This window comes from Moschus berezovskii, chromosome 4 (assembly GCF_049115385.1).
Source record: "Moschus berezovskii isolate FMDL1 chromosome 4, NW_MosBer_1.0, whole genome shotgun sequence".
Lineage (NCBI taxonomy): Eukaryota > Metazoa > Chordata > Mammalia > Artiodactyla > Moschidae > Moschus > Moschus berezovskii.
Window position 1 is genome coordinate 98,748,824 of NC_142463.1, and position 21,889 is coordinate 98,770,712.

Sequence of the window (21,889 nt, forward strand, 5' to 3'; positions counted from 1 at the left end):
GTAGGATTGAGAGCAACCAAATAAAAAGCTGGCATGCTGGGCCAGATGGTCCTTTCCTCCTGCGTCTTCTATTCTCAAAGAAGGGGCAGGTTTGGGGGTGGGGGAGTAGGGAGGATGCAGACCAAAGAGAATGCTAGAGTCAGGTCTGTAATTTTTCAGAATTTACTTTTAGAAGCATTGTATCTCCTAATATTTTCCAAACTTGGAGTAGCTAGTAGTTTCCTTATGTCAAATGATACTGCAAACCAAGCCTAAGAACCTATTTTTTCCACTCACCCTTAACATCTAGGATTCTGATTTCTACCCCCTAATTAAATACATACATAAAGAAAGGTTAAAAACAACAATGCATTACTCTGAGAACTGGCTTTTCAATGCTGTCAAAGGTCAGGACCTCTTGGGCACCAGTCCTTGACATTAATATGACGGAAGAAGGCTGGACACAATGCCAGACCATATTGCGGCCATCCTCACTAACTGGAGCAGGTTTCCAGGCCTGTGAACAATGCCTCTCATGACACCTTTAATTTTCTTTCCTTCCAGTCCTAAAGTGTTCCTCTCTAAAGTCCAGGTAGCATTTCTAGCAAGAATCTCCCACAGCTTTGCAAAGCCCATTGGAAGCCAAGTGTCGATTTTCTACATCCTCCCCAATTACTCACCCTCACTGCTGAAGACATTCAGCATGCCACAGAACTGAACCAAGCTCCCAAACAACAGGGAAGCCTCTGCCCATAATCTTCAGTTTATCCACAGTCACTGATCCAGTCATCATCTTCATCAAAAACATTAAAAAGTTGTACAGCCAGACTTTCCATATCTAAGCATATCATTTTATACCTTGGACTAAACAGAAGCTAATGTTGGTCTCCTCCAAGTATAGAAAAGTGGAGCTACTCATCTAAGGTGAGAGCTGTGGTTGAGTGACAAATCTCTGCTGCTGCTGCTGCTAAGTCGCTTCAGTCGTGTCCAACTCTGTGCGACCCTTATTCAGTCTGCCTTTCAGCAGAGCCATGACATCATCACGCACTCTCCAAACATAGTAATCCAACCCCCTGAGGTGTGGATTCCCAAATCCCATTTTGTTTCTGTGATATGCCAAGAACTCCTTACTTATCACTAGAATTGTGACTTTTTCAAGATCTTCTCAAAGCAAGATTTTTAAAAAACAGTTTTGTCCTACTTTTGGGAGCAAAGTACTATGAAATCTCCCTATCATACCATGCTATGATTGTGAAACAACTGGAAATAAACAACCTAAGTAGAGTCCGGCAAAATTTTTTGACACATGATTTCTCTAGCATGTGTTTAGGAAGGAGGAAAGAAAGGAAAGACACTATTGCACTAAGTGATCAATTTCTGCTGCTGCTAAGTCGCTTCAGTGGTGTCTGACTCTGCGATCCCACAGATGGCAGCCCACCAGGCTCTCCCGCCCTGGGATTCTCCAGGCAAGGTCACTGTAGTGTGTTGCCATTTCCTTCTCCAATGCATGAAAGTGAAAAGGGAAAGTGAAGTTGCTCAGTCGTGTCCGACTCTTAGCCACCCCATGGACAGCAGCCTACCAGGCTCCTCCGTCCATGGGATTTTCCAGGCAAGAGTACTGGAGTGGGGTGCCATTGCCTTCTCCCAAAGGTAGCCAACTTGAGGTAGGGATTGGAATGGGAATGGGGGCTGCAGAGTAAGGAAGTAAAAGTTTCTGCTCTTAACTCCCTTCATCATCTGGAATAAAATATGTACTCAGAATGTAACATTAAATGGACTAATGAACAACCTTGGGCAAATTATTTAGCCACATTGGACCTATTTCTTCATAGTATAATTAGAAGGACTGAACTAAAAACTTTCATAATCTCTTCTACCTCTAGTGGTTTGAAGAATATAAGAATCCTTCTTAATGCAACTTTCAGGATTAACCCAGGCTACCTCAATTAGAAGCATCATTTTTTTAAAATTCTACTTCAAAACTTTAGGAAAAAGTCTAAAACACATGTAAATAAGTCAAAAGAGATAACCTTTCTTAAAGATCATTATACAAATTGCTTAATTGGGACTTTAGTTCTAAGTACTCAATGGCCGACTGTTTCTAATAGATTGTTAGCTGTTCAGTGGTTTTTTTATTTTTTAGATAAAACACCAAAATCATGATTCATGAAAGAAAAATTCGATAAGTTGGACTTGAAAAAAAATTGCAGAAGCATTGAATTATAAACTGTCTGGGCAAGATAAAGAAATGAGGAAAAGACTGAGGATCCAAATTCACATTATCATGGGAGTTGAGGAATTGAGTATTCTGTTTATAGTTTCAATCAAATCCATCAATAAGCACCTATCAGCATGTGGCCCTATACAAGGTACCATGTAGATAATTTGAAACAGAATCCAGACCTTGAGAAATTTCCCAGTTAGTTAGTGTTGATTAATTACGCGTTTATTGAGTGCTTATTATGTGCCCGGCACTGTGCTAGATTCTGGAAAATACTGAAGTACACAATGGATCTCTTTACAGAACAAGTAGAAACTGGAAATGTTCATAAATAATCAGAGACCAAGACAAATACTATGATGCAGTTCTCCATACCATTACATATTTTTCTGTATGTCACATAGGAATTCAGGGAAGAAAGAGATCTAAGAGGGCTGGAACATTCCATGGTTACTAAGAAAGGAATGGACAAGATGTGGAGGCAGAGGCACTATTTTCCCATGAAGAGGATTTTCAGAGACAGCTGTTTGCCTGGAAATACTCCGTGCTCCTGAAGTCTCACTCCCTCACAAAATAAAGCCCAAATGACTTCTACATACAGAATGCAGGCACCAGCCCACATTTTCAATCACATGAATGGAGCATGTAATTTTATATCCTTGATTTTTTAACTGTTATAGGTTGGAAACAAAATTAATATAATAGCTTATATAGTTTGCTTTTTCAGAAAGGAATATGTATGTTTTATTATAGAAACTGTAGATGATCAAAAAGACAGAAAAAAACAAATCACTTTTAATCTCATCATGTAGAAATAAACACAAACACTTTTGTGAGTGTAGCATTCTAGGGTATTTTCTGCAACTTTTATTTACTAACTTCATCTTTCTGAAAGATTAATTTACATTTATAGATATTAACTGACACATAACCTAATGTTAGTTTCACATGTACAACATAAAGATTCAATGTATGTATATACTGTGAAATAATCATCACAATAAATCTAGTTAACATCCTTCACCACACCTAGTTATATTTGTGTGTGCAATTAGTATTTTTAAGATCTCTCTTCCTAGCAAGTTCAAATATACAGTACAATATTATTAATTATAGTCACCATGCTGTACATTATATCCTCAGGACATATCCATTTTAATAACTAGAAATTTGCACCTTCTGACCATTTCACCCATTTCACCTCCCCTCCAGCTCCTGACTCTGGTAACCAACCAATTTGTTCTTTGTAGCGGCAATGGCACCCCACTCCAGTACTCTTGCCTGGAAAATCCCATGGGCAGAGGAGCCTGGTAGGCTGCAGTCCATGGGGTCGCTGCCAGTCGGACATGACTGAGTGACTTCACTTTCACTTTTCACTTTCATGCATTGGAGAAGGAAATGGCAACCCACTCCAGTATTCTTGCCTGGAGAATCCCAGGACGGCGGAGCCTGGTGGGCTGCCGTCTATGGGGTCGCACAGAGTCGGACACGACTGAAGTGACTTAGCAGCAGCAGCTAAGAGTTTTGGAGGAGGAAATGGCAACCCACTCCAGTACTTTTGCCTGGAGAATCCCATGGACGGAGGAGCCTGGTAGGCTACAGTAAACGGGGTCACTAAGAGTCGGACTCGACTGAGCAACTTCACTTTCACTTTTCACTTTCATGCATTGGAGAAGGAAACAGCAACCCACTCCAGTATTCTTGCCTGGAGAATCCCAGGGACAGAGGAGCCTGGTGGGCTGCCATCTATGGGGTTGCCCAGAGTCAGATACGTCTGAAGTGACTTAGCAGCAGCAGCAGCAACTAAGAATTTATGTTTTTTTGTTTGTTTGTTTTGTTTAGTGCTTTTTGTTTTTTAGATTCCACATATAAATGAGATCATGCAATATCTCTCTTTCTCTATTTGATTTATCTCACTTAACATAATGCCCTTAAGATCCATCTGTGGTGCTGGAACAAAATAGCAGTTATTAAAAATTACATTTACAGTTATTAAAAATATCAACAGAGCTTTCCTTTTTATGTCTGAATAATATTCAATTGTATGTATATATATATCACTGATTCTCTATAGTTGGTTAACTCCTAGAGCAGTGAGGGCTACCTGTAACATTAACTATTTTATAGTACCCTTAAAATAGTCATCTCAGAGTCCAGATCACCAGTTGAGGTAAAAATAAAATTTACTCCTTTGTAAAGTACATTTCCAAATCATAGTTACATAAAATATTCAGGCTAACCAGATAAATTATTTCATCTGTTAATCAGAATGCACACTCAAGGTACCTAAGTGCATAGTGAGTACGTTATATCAAATAAGTCAGGTCCTCCATTCAGAAATATAATGTCTTTTGAAGATCAGAAAATATTTGTGTGTTTTCAAGGTTCCTTCATTCTTGGAAGTTTGTGACTTCCTGCCTTCAAACAATAACCATTAGGAACTCATTGGAATGACCTGGATGGATGTTTTGGCTCAGATGTCTCTTGTGAACAATATTGCAATGAGGGAAGTTTTAGGAAATCAGGAGCATAAGTGAAAAGTTACATACAACTAAGGAAGTTAAAGGAGAAAACTTTGGGAACCTGTACTAAGCCAGTTACAAGTCACTGGAGAACATCACGTGACTCTGAGTCAAACCAACATATCTATTGCTTTCCAAAAGAGAATCTAACCATCGATTTATCCGTTCCCTTCCGTTCTGTCGCTCAGTCGTGTCGGACTCTTTGCGACCCCGTGGACTGTAGCCTACCAGGCTTCTCCGTCCATGGGATTCTCCAGGCAAAAATACTGGAGTGGGTTACCGTTTGCTTCTCCAGGAACCATCGATTCATAGGGTCACTCATTTTCTATCTCTGACCTATTTTGTATCGACAAGCTGGATACTGTAACATTAAGTTCTCAGAGAAAGCTCAGTTTAGCTTAGGAAGAGTTCCAGTTCTCAATTCATGCAAAACATAGCAATAATAAAATAATTTCTTCCTTTATATTTTACATACTATCTAATATATGGCATATGTGTTTATGTCAATTTTGTGGATGAGGAAATTAAGACTAAAAAAACTAAAAACAGCATGGCCTATGAAATTGGTCTTCTGCTTCCTGAATCAATGATCAGGTCTCCCCAAGATCATACTACATTCATCCTTGGCCAAAGCAGTCAGCAATTCTGTAACACGCTTCAGCTGTTTTGGCTATCCTTACAACCGAAACGGCTTAAATGTTTGATCTCAGCCAAATCACATAACCGGGCTTCCCTAGTGGCTCAGTGGTAAAGAATCTGCCTGCCAACGCTGGAGACTCGAGTTCGATCCCTGGGTCAGGAAGATCCCTTGGAGAAGGAAAGGCAACCCACTGCAGTATTCTTGCCTGGAAAATCCCATGGACAGAGGAGCCTGGAGAGCTACAGTACATGGGAAGGCAAAAGTGTTAGATACAACTTAGTGACTAAACAACAAGTCACATGACTATTCTGGTCCCTATTTTCCTTAATCTTTATAGCACAGCACACGCATATATAATTAGGGGTGCTATAAATTCCCCTTTAAGTTTAATGATTCATGGGGTCACAAAGAGTCAGACACGACTGAGTGACTGAACTGAACTGAAGTTTAATGTTTAATAAAGGATCTGTAGTACAGCTTAGGAGAAGGAAATGGCAACCACTCCTGTGTTCTTGCCTGGAGAATCCCAGGGATGGGGGAGCCTGATGTGCTTCCATCTATGGGGTCACACAGAGTCGGACACTACTGAAGTGACGCAGCAGCAGCAGCAGCAGCAGCAGTACAGCTTAAAGACCACCAAGCCTAACAGCAGCAACACAACCGTGATAAACTGATTCAGTTGACATGTACAGCAAAAGCCTATATTATATGTTCTTTGACTTAATTGCAAAATTAGATATTATGAAAACATATTTCATGGGCTTCCCTGGTGGCTCGGCAGTAAAGAACCTGCTTGCAAGTCAGAAGGCGTGAGTTCAATCCCTGGGTTGGGAAGATCCTCTGGAGGAGGGCATGGCCACCCACTCCAGTATTCTTGCCTGGAGAATTCCATGCTACAGTTCATAGTGTGGCAAAGAGTCAGACATGACTGAAGCGACTTAGCATGCACACACTGACCAAACATATATCAGAGTCTGCCAGGAGAATTTCATCTCCACTTCACTAATAATTTTAAGTAATCATTTATTACTACAGTTAACAAGGCATATTTACTTTTGGGGCTTGGAAAACCAAGAGTAGGGGCTTGGAAAGCCACCTCATTTTGCAATACCTCAGTTTCCTTATCTTTACTATCTCCTTATTTTATTATTAGAAACAAGGGGAAGATACCTTCCTTCTCAAAAACAACATTTATATCTTAATGACAAAAACAGAATCTAATGTTATCAGCAGGATAACTTTGGACAGTGATATAAATATAAGCTCGTAAGAACTGTCCCAACCAAAGAATTAATGCATGCATACTAAGTCACTTCAGTGGTGTCTGACTCTTGGACTATAGCTTGTCAGGCTCCTCTGTCCATTGGATTCTCCAGGCAAGAATGTTGGAGTGGGGTGCCATGCCCTCCTCCAGAGGATCTTCCCAACTGAAGGACTGAACCTACATCTCTTACATCTCCTGCATTGGCAGAAGATTCTTTACCACTGGCAACATCAGGGAAGCCCAAAGAGTTAGTAGTCAACATATATTGAGCACTTACTGGCATTCAGCTAAGACTTTACACACATATCATCATTTAACAGAACAACTCTGAGTTACTATTATTATCTCCATTTCAAGTAATATTGACAGCCAAATTCAGATTACATCAGTTCTACCTCCTAAGGATTGCAGGCATGTTAAACTATATTTACTGTCATTTTTATTCCACCAAACATTTCTGCTTTGTATAGATCAGGTTGTATATGAATGTGCCAAGATAGATAAAACCAGTTCTTGCTCTGAAGGAGCTCACCATGATAGGAAGAACACAGAACCTGTTAAAGACACTGGTCTTTGATAGGTGCTCTGACAAATGTAGGAGCAAAGCGCTAATGGAAACTGTGAAGAGCAAACAAGCCAATGGATGAGAGGATCGAAAATTTCATGAGGTGAAATTTAAGAGTGAGCTTGAAATCTATATGAGGTTTATATGCATTTAATATGAGCAAGCAAAGAAATGATGGGGACAGAATCTCAGGTACTGAGAATAGCATTAAGAACTTGTCATTTTTAGGAAATTACAAGCACACTAATATGGCAAGAGGTTAAAATACATAAGGGAAGAGGGAAAGTGAGATAAATTGGAAAAATCAGGTTCAACTCAACTAGACAATGACTTCAGTTCAGTTCAGTCGCTCAGTCATGTCTGACTCTTTGCGACCCCATGAATCACAGCACACCAGGCCTCCCTGTCCATCACCAACTCCCGGAGTTCACTCAAACTCATGTCCACAGAGTCGGTGATGCCATCCAGCCATCTCATCCTCTGTCGTCCCCTTCTCTTCCTGCCCCCAATCCCTCCCAGCATCAGAGTCTTTTCCATTGAGTCAACTCTTCGCAAGAGGTGGTCAAAGTATTGGAGTTTCAGCTTTAGCATCAGTCCTTCCAATGAACACCCAGGACTGATCTCCTTTAGAATGGACTGGTTGGATCTCCTTGGTACATAATAAATGTACCAATTACTCTTTTATAGATAGATTCTTGAGACATCATTGGAGAAAAAACAAAAAACCCTGGCCTCATTGAGTTTATATTTTAGGAGAAATGTGTGTGTGTCATAATATGGAGTTTAGACTTTATTTTGTTTACACCAAAGTTTTCTTTTAAATGAAGGTGAAAATAGCTTGGTATTCCCTTCTAGACTATGAATTCCATAAACTGAACTTCATACTTTGCTACATCTCCTGAATGAACGATACATGATAGCCTGGTTTCAGTGTGGAAGACTGGTGGTAGAAGACTACTCTAGAGTCAGATAAGAGATGCTGAATTTTCTGAGATTAGATGGACAGTCACTTCCATGAGACTGGACCTCAGGTGTCATATTTTAAGCCAAGGGAAAAAAGTAGTTTGAGGCAAAAAAGAAAGACCCAACCCAGATGATAATCGTTTTTGTTTTTGCCAATAACTGGGACATGACTTTATTGAGCAGTACCCTCTATCAGACACTGGTAGGACAACCACTCCTTGATGTACATCTTAAGTCCAAAAGTCTCTAAAACCAATGCCCCCACAGTCATCTCAGGGCCCCCATTCATACCACAGCAGACATCAGAAGCTTATAACCCAGGCAGCACTCCCTGTACCTGGCTCAAGTAATTCCTATTTCCAGAGGACCTCTGCAGTGGAAACTGGTCCTGGGACATCAGATTTTATCAGGTAGCTTAGCAAAATCTGGTGATGAAACTTTTTATAGAGTAATTCTAAATACGGCAGAGGCAGAACATTTGGCACAGACCTGAGTGCGGACTGAGCCCAAATTTGATACCCCTTCCAGAGCTTCAAGGGAATGAACTATAACCCAGGTTGGATTAAACTAAAATTATGATGCTAGCAAACACTCAAATGAGCCTGTTAGATGACTTTAGTAATGGAATGAAGTCTCTGAGCCCTCCATGCCGTCCAAGTATTTTTTGGGAAAAGGGGGGTGGTAACCTGAAGCCTGCAATTCCCATGCCAATAATCCAATTAAGGAGCCTGAGAGCACATATCCTTCAGCTGCCTAAAGCACTCTGCACCTGACAACCAGCACCTCTCTCACTGACAAGCAGACCACAGGCAAGGACCCAATGTCATCCCTGCGATCTAAGCCTTTTAAAGAGGCTTTGCAAAGAAGTGGCAGCAGTCATTTTTATATCTGTTTCTTGTTGATCAGACAAAGGCTCAATGTCACCAAAGGTTCAGCCTGTAGTGCTCCAGCATGCTTTAAAGGTGGAAACAAATAAAAGAAGAGAAATAGCAGGCACTACACTAAATAGTTGGTATATATTTATAGATAAGCCTCATGCAATTTTCACAGAAAATCCTATGGAATAAGCATTACTGCTGCCATTTTACAAGTGAGGAAACTGAGGTTTGGCCGGATGAAGAACCTTTTCTCACATTATATAACTAGCAGCGGTCAGAGTGGGATTTGAGTTAGTCTGACACTGCAGGCAATGCTCTACTGTCGCCTGTTGCCCAGTTTTTAGAGCTAGTCCTGCAGAGTTGTGAGCTTCCCACTCTGAAGTGGGAAACACAGAGCTAATGTTCAGGCTGCTGGGTGAGAAGACAGCTCTACAGAAGCTAAAACACTGTGCATCCTTAGAAAAGAGAAAATACAAATGAAGGTCAGATGGGAATTTTCCTTTTTCGGTCGGAGGGCAGTTATATTCAGGAATATTTTAGGTCTCTTCACCAACTTAACATTATTTAACATATAAATACAAATGTAAAAGGCCCTTCTTGTTGTATTTCACCTCCTGTTTCCAGTCCTCCCTGGGTAAAAGATCCAAATGTGACAGATCACTAAAGATCACTCTTCTGCTTTAGTCAAGAAATTAAGTAAAATAACATTAGAAGATACTTGGATTGGAAAATGTTTGGACTTTGTGAAATGTGAAATGACAGCATGGAAAGACAAGAAAACACAGCTGAAATAGTTTCTACTTGTGAATAATTTGGTTTATTTAGACTGAGGTCAGAGTTCAGGGCACAAAAGCTTTTGATAGTCTTAAATGTATACCTACACGTAAGGAGAAATCATCTGATAATAACATGTGAAAGCACTTTATAAACAGTAACGCATCAAATTAACATATAAGATTACAAGCCAATGATCAAGTTAGTTGGGAAGGCTAAGAATAAATAAGGACAACTATGGGTCCTGGATTTTTCTAGAACAATCCTAAGTTCAAATATTTTATTTCTTCCCCCAACCCCCATAAAATTACAAATTTTGAGACCAACTCTTGGTTCAAAAAATATTCTTGATCAAAGTACAGAAAATGCATAAATGGAATAACCAAAAATTGATCATAAGCTACATGGCAATATTGAAATAGAAAAACTTCTTGCCCCAGAGGTCTTCCAAAATTTGATCCTGGTTGACTGGGTGGTCTTCAAGATTGACTAGTCAATTTTAGGCCAGCAGCTGTCAACACATGCCCCTCCCCGAGGCTCATGGCATTTTTTCTGGGTGAACTGACACATTAGCTCATCCCTAAGCCAGTGCATGTTTGCTCTTTGCAACCACAACTACTCCCAACCTCCCACCACCATCCCCACCTCCACTGCAGCCACCACCATAACACCATCAAATATCTGCCAAATTTCCATGATGTGAAAAGAAGGCCTTCCCCTAAAGGCTCTAGAAGAATTTGCTCTACCTTGTTAGGCTATTCTCACTAAACACCAATAAATCCATGCTAATATGCTAAAGGGGAAGAATTAAGCAGCTGACTTGCAATCAACAATAGTAATTTAACTATGACTCCTGGGGTGAGTGCGCTTGGAAGTGGCAATTTCAAACATGTAAGCAACACAGACATTCAAAGATAGCCAGGAACATGCCATATCCTTCAATTATACACAGGACACCACCAGCTACACTCAGTTTGAAATCCACCCAACCTATCAAGACAAATATAACGAACCATCTTGTTTAATTAATAGAAGAGCCATGTGGCTGGAAAATGTAACAACCTCTCCAGTAACTTTCTAAATTTATCCATTCAATCAATCACTCATTTATTCAACAAATACTTATTGACTATCTAGCCTGGGCCCACAAGTGTGTTAGATACTGTGAAGGTACAAAATTAAACAAGCTATGTTCCTATGCCCTCAGGAATTTACAAAATCACTTAGGAGACAGATCAGGTTAATTAGGGATCTAATATTAACAGAGCAATTAAAATCCAGCATGGCATACAGCATGCTGAGGGGCTGCAATTCAAAAACCCAAGTTCTGAAGTTCATCTCTTTTTTCCCAACTGTCTAATCTTGAACAAGTCATTTCACCTCTATAAGCCTTAGTTTCATCATTTACAAATTGAGGGTATCATCAGTACCTACTTTGTGAAATTTCTATGAATCACTAACAAAGTGTGTGTCTGTGGGTTTATGTAAATACTCTATCAGTACTGAAAGAGAATGCTGTGTTGTTGTTATTCAGTCACTAAGTCGTGTCCAACTCTTTGAGACCCCATGCACTGCAGCCCGCAAGGCTCCTGTCCATGTCATTCTCCAGGCAAGAATTCTGGAGTGGGTTGCCATTTCCTACTCCAGGAGATCTTCCTGACCCAGGGATTGAACCCATGTCTCCTACATTAGCAGGTAGATTCTTTACCTCTGAGCCACCAGGGAAACCCAGTAACAGGGATACATAAATGCTGATTTTCATTATTATCTGAAAGGAGTATCAACAAAATGCTGTAGGAATTATGAGGTGACAAGAACTTCTTCCAGCGCAGGAATCTTCTCTGTGACTAATGAAGAGATATTTTCAAGATGAAAAGGAAGAGAGAGGGAAAGAAGAAGAAAGATATTCCGGGGAAAGGGAATTTTATGGCAAAGGCATGGCAGTAAAGTCTACCAGCCAGGTTTAGAGAACAGCTAGTAATTGAGACCGTATCTGTGTGATTTCTCTCTTGAATCCTCAGCACCTGGGACAATGTCTGGCATCTATTATGCACTCAATAAAACGTTGTTTTTGTTAAATTCATGAATGAATGAAGGAAGTGCTATATGTTTAGCAAAGCAAGAGAAGAGGTGTGGCCAGAGAAGGCTGGAGCCATATCAAGAATCTTGAATGCTATTCTTCTTCTGATCTTCTTCAGGAGACCAAAATATCCCCACTAATGAGATGTCTTAATTAAATGCCATGTTCCCAATGAAAACCCAACAGGATCACCTCCACACATAATTTAAGTTTTTGGAATCCCACTAGCTATCCCTTCTAGGACTATGAGTTTTATTAAAACTAATTGGCCACATCGAACCTGAAACCTTTCAGGGGCATCAGGGAATTCTGTCACCTCTATGAGTAGCCATCAGTCAGTCATCTTAAAAATTCCTGACGCTAACTCTCCTCCACATGAACTTAAGAAGAAAAGGTGCCTGTGATAATGGGAGTAAAATGAGGAGAGGAGCAAGCCCTTCTACAAGTGCTGAACTGGTGATGCTTGTGTGTGTGTGTGCGTGCATGCATGCGCGTGCACATACTCTTTGGCAGGGTTGCGGGGGTGCAGAGATGACTTATCCTTCAGGAAAAGGATGACCCCTGCACAAGAGCTGCTGTACCCTCCAGACCCTCACAGCAAGTGTCCCTGCTATCTGTGATGAAGTGGGGTTTCTAGAGAAGCTGCCAAGAAAGGGAAGGAGCACAGTCCCTCTTCAGAATCACAAAGACCCAACTTTATGACTTTGGGCAAGTTATTTAAACAGACTGAGTCAATTTCCTCAATAAAGCAGATATGTCCATGGCCCTCAGCAAAGCCCCTGGCACACTGTAGGAGTATATTAAATATTAGTTTGTCCATAATTTGGAAAAGGAGGTGGCCACAGGGTTAGATCTTTCCCCAATCACTTCCCAATCCATATATGAGAGGGAGAAAGAAGGTTCTGTCAAAAAGAGAAAAGCAAATTCTAGCAAAAAGAACTTAAGATGTAGAACTGAAAAATATCACATAATGAAGACAACAGTTCGGGGCCTAGAACAAAGGCTATCAGAATTGAATGTGTTAGAAGGAGAGATTGTGGAAAGGCAGAAGGAGGGAAAGCAAAGGAACAGTGGAAATGCCAGCTAAGAAGGCCTGTTTTCATGTGGGTCTAATCCCCTGGACTGCAAGGAGATCCAACCAGTCCATCCTAAAGGAGATCAGTCCTAGGTATTCATTGGAAGGACTGATGTTGAAGCTGAAACTCTAATACTTTGGCCACCTGATGCGAAGAGCTGACTCATTTGAAAAGACCCTGATGCTGGGAAAGATTGAGGGCAGGAGGAGAAGGGGACGACAGAGGATGAGATGGCTGGATGGCATCACTGACTCGATGGACATGGGTTTGGGTAGACTCTGGGAATTGGTGATGAACATGGAGGCCTGGTGTGCTATGGTTCATGGGGTCACAAAGAGTTGGGGACACAACTGAGTGACTGAACTGAACTGAACTGATGCTGGGAAAGACTGAAGGCGGGAGGAGAAGGGGACGACAGAGGATGAGATGGCTGGATGGCATCACCAACTCAATGGACATGAGTTTGGGTAAACTCTGAGAGTTGGTGATACACAGGGAGGCCTGGCGTGCTACAGTCCATGGGGTTGCAGACAGTTGGACACGACTGAGTGACTGACTGAACTGAATCCTGGTTTGTGATGGCTGCCACACTAGTTAAGAAAGAAAATGACTAGAACCTGAAAGAAGAGAAAACAGGGTGGACCACTGAGAAGAGATGTATGTTGGATCTTCAGTGAGGAAATGGGGCCAGGGAAACAAACTCTAGCCCTGAAGAGAAAAGCAGAGCGATCATCCTTGGCTGAAGAAGCAGCCCGGGGGCACTGCTCCACAAGAGGTGGGAACGACAGGGAAGAGCTGGGAGCCGGCAGGGTCCCCTGGCCCCAGATTGACAACCTTGCCAAGAGTACTTACCCTCTGGCTCGGGCTGAGGAAAACACACCCTGAGGAGGCAGCAAAGTTCTGGTGCCTAAGGGAGTCTCCCAGAGAGCACGCAGGTGAGACCTAAGATTGTGCATTATAACCCCTTTGACAGGCGAGATCACTGGCGCCTAGCCTAGGTGCCCAGTGCCACTTACACAGGAGCATCAGAGAGAAGAAAAGGACCCTGGCCTCTCTTACCCCAAAGCTGGGGTTCATCCACTATCTACTCTACTCCACTTCATCCATCCACTCCAAAAATTCTAAAAGTGAATTCTTTAACAGTAGAAATGAACCCACTTTAGGGACACAGGGCAAGCATTAAGAATGAGATAAACACTCTGGATTAACTGTATTCGTAGCGGTATCTTCATGTTTACAATTTACCAACCCCCTCCTCGAGATGCTTGCCAATCTTAGAATCCCACCCTCATGTCCCAAGTCCCCAACGAAATTCCTCTGTAAAAGCCCACCTCCCAAGTCTCTCCTGTCTTCTTTCTTTCGTTCAAAGCCCTTCCCAGAGGAGAGTGAGTTGTCAAAGGAAGCTAACCTGGTGGATTTTTTTGGTGATAGCCAATAAGAAGACGGTGGAGCAAGGTTAAAAAAAAAAAAAGGAAAAGAAAGCCTAATGCTGTCTTCTAGGTAAAGGCTACTTTGGGAATCCCACGGTCAATATTCCTACCCCCATTTCTGACTCTTTGTCATCTTGATTCCATTCATTTCTCAGCCAACAACTTGGCTATACAGCATGCCTCTGTTTTTCCCCAGGCCTACCTACCTTGAACGGTCAGAATGACCTTTGAAGAAACAGTGTCCTCCAAGTGTGTCAGCAATTCAGAAACTGACAGCTTCTAAAATAGCTGGTGTGTTGTTGGGTGTCTGTTGCCTTCTGAAGGAGTGGTGGTGTCGCCGAGGCAGCAGGATTTCCTTGCCAAGATTGCTCCTACCCTCCTCCCTGTGAGGCTCTGCACTGCCTCTCCCTATTCCAGCCCAGAAAGACTTCGAGCCCAGGGGCCGTGGCATTTAAGCACTGTCAAAGTTCCCACTTCAATCCCCATCGTGGTGCCAGCTCAGCAACTGTCATGATGACCCAGCCTGAACTGTATTTAGAAGCTTTGGACTTGGTACCATGTCCGAGCCCATCTCAGAGTGACAGGAGATTTCCTGAGCACCTGGACTTGTGATTCAAGGGCTCCTCCTCCCAGAGAATGAGGGTCGAAAGCACTTTCCTAACGGTCCGTTTCCTTCTCAGGAGGGGACCCATCGGTTGGAGGATTCTCTTACAGAGTCAATCTCCATCAGCACTATTATATGATGCTATTTTAAAAATCGGTAACTCTTTCATAAAGTTTATAAGATGCGGCAGAGGAAAAAGAGAAAACCAGTTAGAAAGTGGGTTTAGTGCTCTGTTTATGGACTATGCTTACAAAGGTACATTTCCCTGGGATTACACCCTGGGAATGCTCAGCATCTACCAGATATTGCCAGTGAATGGAGAGGCCCAGCCTATGACTCAGCTTCTAGGGACAATGCATAATAATTCACTTCATCTTCTCAGCAGGCTTTGTGCCAGTCTTGAAAGCAGCCTACTGGAGTCCAAAAAAATTTATAAGGGATTCCTGGTTAGTGGTTAACAAAATAAATTTTAATTTATTTACACTTTAATGTAATCTCCACCAGGCAGACAGACTGATAATTATATAACACTAATAGGGTGGGCTGTCAGTTTTGAGAATCTCTTCACAGACAATGGATCTAGGTCCTCAACTCTGCTAGACCACAGGAGAGAAAGGCTTTTTTTCCCTTTGACCCTCAACTCTCTGCCCCAGTGTCCCTGAGCAGAGTCCCTTGGAGATACCCTGTCATTTAAAAGGCATCAAAGTTTGGCCTCTTCCCACTTCTGGGCAAGGGCCCAACACTCAGAGAATGTGGTTTTAGGATCATGGCATCTAATCCATTCAAGGATTATTTTTCCCCCCTACTGCTCAGATGGGTGTGTTAATCATCACCTCCCTTTGTTCTGTAATAAATTCAGCCCTGGCTAATTCCAAGCCTCTGTGCATCACAGAAGTTTAAAGATGGCGTTTTGACAGGTCAGATATTTAGAATCAACAGACCACCAACCAGTCAAAAACCTTAAGGAGTTTTAGGAACATGTGGAAGTAATTTTTTCTAAGAATTCACAAGTCTGAAGGATGAGATCTTATTGATGGCGTGTGGGCTGTTGTAGGTATTAAAGTATTATTTTATATGCCATATTCTACATGTAATCAAAATTGATTTACAGTGAAGGCAGATTTTCCTTATTCTACCAAATATTGCACATTATCAGATATAAATTACAATGGAATACGGACTATATCACATCTTTAAAATAAACCAATAAAAGACTGAAATAAAATTATACGTGAATATACAATGACTACCTACGTAAAATACAATGACATCGGGTAGGGAATTTCAGAGAAATCAGAATATTTTATGTGACTTGGCTATATATCTACATTTTAATTATAATCATTTCAACTGCATGTACTGAATCTTTTTGTAAAGAAAAAATTATCCCATAAAATGTTAATTTCTAAATTTTTGTTAAAGAGAAATATTGGTTTCAATTAAATATAGGGTAAACTCTAGCCTAAAAATTAGCAAAATTGTTTAAACAAGACACAATTTCCGCCTCCCATACTTTCTTATATGGCTTCAATTATAAAAAAAAATTGTGAAAATGTTAAAACAAAAATAGAAGCCTGAGATATTTTTAAGTGTATAAAAATTCCCACAAAATCTTTCAGCACTGTTTCTTATTTAACAAAATAGCATCAATAGGAAGAGTAAAAAGTGTTAAAAACCATTATGACAACATTTCTGAAATTAGGGATAAATTTCTAATTTTTTTAAATTGAGAGGTCATTTATCTAAAATCAGTGAATGGGTTTTGGAGTTTTATAGATGACCTAAAATTGTAAGTTAAATTTGTAAGAGCTTGCATTTTTCTGGGAAGAGGATAAATGGAATTCATGGAATTATCAAAGGAATCTACTGACTTTAAAAGGACAAGGACCACTGATTTAATAGGATTTCTTCAAGTGGATAACTGTCTATTTTCCAAGCTCTCTTCTACTGTAATGTAAAGCATTTCCCCTTAGCTGGACATTTCCAAAGGAAGAAATATTCAAAAGACTATTACACAGAATACTAGTGCTGCATCCTAATAGAAATACACACATATATATGTGTGTACTTATATATATAAGTATATATACACATATATATATATAGTCTCCCTTACAAAGTGGTTGTGTTGTCTAGGAGTGTTAAATGGTCATATGAGACCACCTCAACTTTCTCAGTATGATCCCTTAGTTCCCATTTATCTTTATTTTAGCCACATACACATGCAAGTGAGGGCTTCCCTGATGGCTCAGTAGTAAAGAACCTGCTTGTAATGCAGGAGAGCGGGGTTCCATCTCTGGGTCAGGAAGATCCCCTGAAGGAGGAAATGGCAATTCACTCTAATATTCTTACCTGGAAAATTCCATGGACAGAGGAGCCTGGAGGGCTACAAAAAGTCCATGGGCTCACAAAAGAGTTGAACATGACTTAGAAACTGAACAATGGCAAACGTGTGATTTTTTTTTTTACTAACTATAATCCATATCACACCATATTGAAAAGCAGGGTGATTATAAATTATCTTTAAGCAAATGAAAATGGGGCTTTTCCTTTGGCCTGGCTACTTTTACTCTTTCATACACTCTCAGCGTCCTCCCCCCAGCCCTCAGAAAAACCTCGGGGGCACAGGAACCCCAGGCTCCCCAGGCTATTTCCCCTTCTGTGTGCCAAAACCCAGCCAGCTCGCTGTTGTGGGACACATGGTCCAGTCCCACCATCAGGGATGTGCTCTCAGTCCACGAACCCCACACCCCAGAAGAAATCCTACCCCCCTCCCCACTCCCCAGCCCTGCCATTGTCCTCCAGGGCAGTGCCTGCATCTGGCCTTGGAGCCAAGAGGCAGCTTCTCAGAGAAAGCTGGACGTGGTGAGTAGGTGACGCTGCCCTCGGCAGGACAGCCAAGGCTTTCCTAAAGGCCACAGCAACCGAGTCTGCCCGCGAGAACATTTTGGTGAGCTCAGTTTGTTTGCTACCGAGAACCTCCTTGTCCTCACAGTCTATTTTTACCACGCTGTGACGCTGAACACTCTGCTGTCATTAAAGTGAATGATATATAGAATCAACTCTCCATGAGCTATCATTGTAGGGTGAAAGGAACCCTGGATTCAGAATCAGAAATCAGAAGCTTGACCCCTGGTTATGACCTTGATATGACCTTGAGGAAGCCATTTAACCCTGCTGAGTCTCAGCTGAAATAGCTGTGGAAAGTGGATTAGGAATCTTACTGCTTACCCAGTTCAGGGAGTCTTCAGCAGGGTAAAATAATGCAGATGAAAGCACTTTGTAAACTACAAATGACTTGGAAATGTAATCATTTAATTCACAGAGATTTCTCCCTGTGCTCTAAACAGCATGCTAAGTCCACATTTCTTTTATAGAGCCTGTTAAAGACAGGAAACTGAGGCTCAGAAGCAGAGTGGTGACATGAGAAGACCTGGATTCCCTCCTCTCATTCATCTACACCTCCCCTACACTGCACCCTTAAGGTACTCTGAGCAACTATGATCTTTACTTTTATTTTTTAATTTAATTATTAAAAAATTTGTATTGGCATATGTTTGCTTTACAATGTTGTATTAGTTTCTACTGTATAGCAAAGAGAATCAGCTATATATATATATATATCCCCTTTTTGGATTCCTTTCCCATTTAGGTCACCTGGAGAAGGGAATGGCAATCCACTCCAGTATTCTTGCCTGGAGAATCCCATGGACAGAGTAGCCTGGTCAGCTACAATCCATGGGGTCGAAAAGAGTTGGACACAGTTGAGTGACTAACACTTAAGTCACCACAGATCACTGAGTAGAGTTCTCCGTGCTGTACAGTAAGATGATAATCCCTAGCTCCTGTAAGGCAAAGCTCTAGACACAATGACCTCCCCAACATCTCATTCTATGACCCATGATTCCTCTAGAGGTGACCAAAGTCACAGGGTACCTAGCAATGGAGTGGCAACTTATTAATGGCACCCAGATCTGATGACCAGGGACCCCATCATATCCTTGCTGCCCTGTCCTCTTGAACCCCAGCACCTGCTCATTTCCCAAGTAATGGCCCTATGATAGGACAAGATCCTGATTTATCAGCAAGAAATCACAGTACAGTTAGGGTGTCTCCCATGTTAAGTACATTTTACTATAGATTCTCTGTTAAACAAAGTATGTAGCACCTTTTCATTGATCAAGAAAAACAGCCCACCCTCTAGTGAGGCAGGCAGATTCCTTCTCTAAATGATCATTTACAGTCCATTCCAGGAGATCTGCTCTATCACATATCCTTTTACATGGAGGCCATGAGGCTATAGGAAAGCTATTATAACCAAACAGCTTTAATCATTACCAGTGATAGAAGCTTTGTCCAGCCCAAAGGCAAAACATTTTGTGCATTAGGCCCATGGAATTCCCATACCTGCAGCAGAGTCAGGCTGCTCCCATTCTATGAAATGAAGGCCAGTCCCAATGAAACCTGAGGTTTTTCAAAAAGTCACACAGTTTCAACATTCCTATCTCTGTTCTCTCCAAGCCTCAGAGTACCTCCTTCCTGGAAGTCTGTCTCACTTTTTTTTTGCCCACAGAGTTACTGTTGTGGCAGAACTCAACAATGTCTACAACTTTCTTTAACCTCCACAAGGAAATGCCTAATGAAGGAGGCTGACTCGATTCTCATTTCTTAAAAGGACCTTCTGGACATGCTGCTGACTGTTCAGAGGGTAGCTGACTTTCCTCCCCATCAGAAATACTCTTCCACGGTTTGGGTTGGGATAACACATTAGGATTCATTTCCTGAATCCAGGATAAAGCTGTTTATCCCTGGAGTTAGATAGTCTTTGGAAGAAATAATGTGACATGTCTCTTGTCTGCTCCTGAACTACCTGTGAAAGACTTTCTTCTTGTCATTATTTACAATTTAATGATGAGTTCATGTGGTCCATGATAAAAATACATCCTCTTAGACAAAGAGGATAAATGCATTTCAACATATATGTCAACTCTGGTCATTTGACAGTGGCAGTGAAGATCACAAACTTGAGGAGTATAAAACCTGATTCAAGCTTAGAGAGAAGAGTGCCAGATCAATTAGTGACGTTTGCCATCGGCACAGGAGCAGGAGATTAGCCGCCCACAGGTTATTACATGTTCGTTATCATACTCTTTCCAAGGACTCCACTGAAATGCTGCCATGCGTGAATTACAATGATGTTCCTCTTCCCTACTTTAAGGGGATAAAGGCTATTGTGTCCTTGTGCATATTTTGTGGCATTCTTTCCACGTGGACCAGGTTTTCCAGAGGCAGCAGATAGGCCACTAATCTCTCTCCTCCTGCAATAAGGTCATCGTGTTAGCAAACTTCCTCTGCTCTGACACAGTTGTGGTTTTAATGGAGAACTAATGTCTTCATCAGTATCTGTGCTATTTCACACTTCATTTCCTTCCCCAACTCTTGGATGAAAACCATCCGGTCCTGGTGATTTACTTTGTGGGAGTTTCTTTCAAGTTAGTTTCCTTCTCTGGGGATGCCACGCAAGCATTTTCAGGGCTCCAGCTGGGGAGCACCCAGCCTTGAAACATCAGTGTGTGATCAAGTCATTCAAGAAAGCCAAAGGCCTTGGCAGGGATCTGACAGCAAGGCCCTTAGCCCAGGCCTTCCAGTCTGAGGGTAACAGAAGCAGCTGCTAGTTTTTCTGCCTCTCAGTCAGCAGTGTCTTGAGGTGGTCCAGATCACCAGAACCCCGGGAACTGTGAGCAGATGGAAAGAAAACACAAATGCTTTGAAACTGTGATCCAAGACTCAAGCTGTCTCCAGACCTCTCAGTGAGGTTCACAAAATCTCTAAGCAACCTCAAGGCATTCCTGTCTCTTGTCTCTCTGAGCCTCAGAATAGCTCTTGCCTGAAAGCCTGTCTCATTTCTTCGCTGTGGCAGGACTCAGCAATGTCTGCAGCTTCCTTTAACCTCCTCAAGGAAATGCCTCGTGAAGAACGCTTGATTCTTGATTCTCACTTCTGTGTCCCACAGTTGTAGCCATCATCCAACACAGATTTCTCTAAAACAGTCCTAGTATCAAGTAGTCCATTCTGTGGCCCTTGAAATACATCTGCATTTAAAATTTAAAGACAGGAGATAATATCCTAGTATCTAGCTTGAAGAACCATCTCTGAGCATAAGTACACAACAAATACTTTACTTTTGATTTTAGTACATTCTGGCTACAAGGCACAGCTTGGAGGAGTGAATAGGGAGGGAGAATAAAGAAGTGTCATGATTCCAAAAGATTTGTAAAGGGCTGCTTTTATGGAACAGAAGCAGAAAATACCCCTCCACAGAAACAGTGACACATGTGTGGCTGTGGAGGAGAGATTCCCCGGCTAACGTGAGGCCTGAGGCTTCACAGCGGGCAGGACTGTGCTTCTCCACTGGGAGGGAACACGAGGGGACAGAGGGGACGAAGGACCCAGAATGAAGCTGGCTAATGCAGAGCCAAGAGCCAGGGGCGTAAAGAGGACTGCTATATTTAAAATAGATAACCAACAAGGACCTATTGTACAGCACAGGGAACTCTGTTAAATGTTACGCGGCAGCCTGGATGGAAGGGGAGTTTGGGGGAGAATGCATACATGTATCGGAGAAGGCAATGGCAAGCCACTCCAGTACTCTTGCCTGGAAAATCCCATGGATGGAGGAGCCTGGTGGGCTGCAGTCCGTGGGGTCGCTAAGGGTCGGACACGACTGAGCGACTTCACTTTCACTTTTCACTGTCATGCATTGGAGAAGGAAATGGCAACCCACTCCAGTGTTCTTGCCTGGAGAATCCTAGGGATGAGGGAGCCTGGTGGGCTGCCGTCTATGGGGTCACACAGAGTTGGACACGACTGAAGTGACTTAGCAGCAGCAGCAG

General features: G+C 41.9%; 1 protein-coding gene across 3 annotated transcripts in view; it reads right to left on the minus strand.

The window, feature by feature from the left end:
- The window catches only part of TBX15 (T-box transcription factor 15), a 126,795-nt gene that overhangs the window by 52,434 nt on the left and 52,472 nt on the right, over positions 1 to 21,889 (minus strand). The window contains exon 1 of one of the 3 annotated variants that reach the window (XM_055401506.2): positions 14,599 to 16,289. The exons of the other annotated variants lie outside the window; for them this stretch is intronic. The gene's annotated coding sequence lies outside the window, so the exon portion shown is untranslated. Of the gene's footprint in view, positions 1 to 14,598; positions 16,290 to 21,889 lie in introns of those variants that run through there. 3 annotated transcript variants of the gene reach the window in all.